The sequence below is a fragment of the Mizuhopecten yessoensis genome, unplaced genomic scaffold (genome assembly GCF_002113885.1).
Source record: "Mizuhopecten yessoensis strain PY_sf001 unplaced genomic scaffold, ASM211388v2 scaffold3689, whole genome shotgun sequence".
Taxonomy (NCBI): domain Eukaryota; kingdom Metazoa; phylum Mollusca; class Bivalvia; order Pectinida; family Pectinidae; genus Mizuhopecten; species Mizuhopecten yessoensis.
Window position 1 is genome coordinate 134,879 of NW_018405170.1, and position 3,207 is coordinate 138,085.

Below are 3,207 nucleotides of genomic sequence, written 5' to 3' on the forward strand. Positions count from 1 at the left end.
CAACACACAGGGACACATTATACCACAGCGTCAACACACAAAGACATATTATACCACAGCGTCAACAGACAGGGACACAATATACCACATAGTCAGCACACAGGGACACATTATACCACAGCGTCAGCACACAGGGACACAATATACCACAGAGTCAGCACACAGAGACACAATATACCACAGCGTCATCACACAGGGACACATTATACCCCAGCGTCAACACACAAAGACAAACTTTACCACAGCGTCTTCACAAAGACCAAGTAATACCACAGCGGCAACTCACAAGATACACTCCACCACAGTGCCATCACACAGAGACAAACTAATACCACAACGTAAAACTAATATCACAACGTCAAACTAAACCACAGCGAACTCACACAAGAACAAACTGATACCGCGGCGTCTACACACGAGGACACATTATACCACAGCGTCTACACACGAGGACACATTATACCACAGCGTCTACACACGAGGACACATTATACCACAGCGTCAACACATAGGGACACATTATACCACAGCGTCTATACACGAGGACACATTATACCACAGCGACAGCACACAGGGACACAATATACCACAGCGTCAACAAACGGGGACACATTATACCACAGCGTCAACACACAGGGACACATTATACCGCAGCGTCTACACACGAGGACAAACTAATACCGTAGCGTCTACACACGAGGACAAACTTATACCGCAGCGTCTACACACGAGGACAAACTTATACCGCAGCGTCTACACACGAGGACAAACTTATACCGCAGCGTCTACACACGAGGACAAACTGATACCGCAGCGTCTACACACGAGGACATTTGAATTCAACAAACGACAGCATCATGAAGCGAGACGACATATACTATTAACTATTTAAAGTACTCAGTCTTTATTTTCGATTGACGTAGAGATTGTTATTTTCCTCACAAAGGAGTTAAATGTTTCAGTATCAGCATTTCGTATTAAATATTAATAGAAATCATAGATTATTTTCTTCACAGCAGGTCTGAATTTTTACAAGTCATCAACCCATAAACCCTCACTAAAATCGATGTTTGCAGCTTGAGTGTTTTATCATTCCACATAACACAGAAGGTATATGATGCTCACGGGAGGACCGGCGTCATACACAAACATTTTTAATAATAGCCGAATAGGATATTTTACCGTGGTTGATATCTTTATTATTCCCCGGATCATAGATGGAAGAGTGGATGTTTTAATCTTTTTAATATTTTAAAAGATGAAAAATAAACACGGAAATATTTCACTTTCTGTCTTTAAAAAGTACTCTAGTACAAATCAATACTTCATTGTGCCTACAGGTAAATCACGTGACGCAGTTATAGCAAATAAAATATTATGTAATTTGACGTCGTTCACAATTCTTGTTTCTGCACGTAGCTAGCCTACGATAATTACAAAAGCTAACAACATTGACTGCAACTTTGAAGTACCGCCTAGCTAGCTTCAGCTGGCGCGCAGTTGGACAGTAAACGATGTGCATGTAAAGTCCCCCTCCCCGCAAAAAAATAAAAGTCTGAAGTTTATAACGATGGTTTTTGAGAGCGATAATTGAGTGTTAAATTATTTCAATTTTACTTTTTTCCATTTTTATTCTGATTTTTTTTTATTAATATGACAGAAAATATTTAAATTTGTCAAATAATTAAAAAAAAAAATAAGACTCATAAACATCGTTCTCTGCTGAACAGCATGTTCAATAGTAAGTAACGTACAGTATTATTAAATACAAATGATGTCAGTGGCGCAGCATACATGTTTGCTTGTATGATCAAGCATACACTAAAATTTTCAACGAGATTTTTTTTATTGGATATTTATGTTAATTTCTTTTTTTTATGATTGAAAGGAAAGTAATAACAAAGTCTTCAAAATTTCAGTCTGATAAAATAGTGTTGCTATTTCATATCTATACACCTTGAAAAATCTCGAAGGTTTATGTAAATTAAAAACTTCTTATTGAAGTACACAATGCAATGTTATTCATATAGAAAAGTCAGGATTGCTTGTAAATAAAACTAAAAGGAGCCTCCAGAGTAAAAGTTGCTTTTAGGACCTAATAGAATTCCCGTTTTTCCAGCAATGGGAGGGGGAAATCCCTCCTCCGGCTCTACGCGGCTTGGATACTCAACCCTCTGTAAGCATACACTTCGATAATGATTTGCTACGCCGCTGGATGTTTAACATCTCATCCACATTTCGTCCGTGTCAGTCGCTAAAATAGTGTCAAGATTAGATTGTAGAAGATACATTTACAATCAAACTAGGAAATAAAAAATTCAACAAATTTACATAGGACGCCTAGATTTTACAAACATTGCAAATTAATCCCGTTCATATTCCTCAATTATTAAATTTTAAGTCGTGGATATTTTTAGCCGGTGATTTGATGAGAAATATTGAAAAATTAACACCATGAAAATATCCGCCTGGTGTATACGGTAACATGACTTACTGCATGTATATGGCTGGTTAGGCGTTAACCGCCGATCCTATCGCACTTAGCTAATACCTCCACATATGTATGTGCCTACTATGGGTGCATGAGTGTTGTTTTAGAGCGGGATTGTTTCAAAATCAAATTTATTTGACAACTTTTAACTCCTTGGCACTTATTCCCAATAGTGATATTCAGTTTTTAATTAATGATCAATTATTTCTAGAGACCTTACTAATGGAAATTAGAGGCAAATCAATTTCTTATGCATCATATAGGAAAAAACAACAGAATCTGAGAGAAGAAGAGCTTAAGAAAACTATAGAAATTCTAGAAGCTAATACAAATTTAGACCAGGAAGATTTGTGTGAAAAGAAAAAGGAGTTAGAGTCTATACGGCTAAAGAAGATCAAAGGTAGTATGATTAGATCAAGAGCAAGATGGATAGAGGAGGGGGAGAAGCCAACATCATATTTTTTTAGCCTAGAAAACAGAAATTTTACTTCAAAAATTATTCCGAAAATTCAGAGAGAGGATTATGTTGTAATAACAAAACAGGAAGAAATCTTAGATGAAGTGCGATTATTTTATGAAGAATTATATAGATTTAGGAATACAGATGATATCGATTTGAATGTTCATCTTCAGGGTTGTGATGTTCCAAAGCTAAATGATACTGAAGCAAACAGTCTGGAAGGTAAAATAACTATAGATGAAGCGGGATTTTTTTT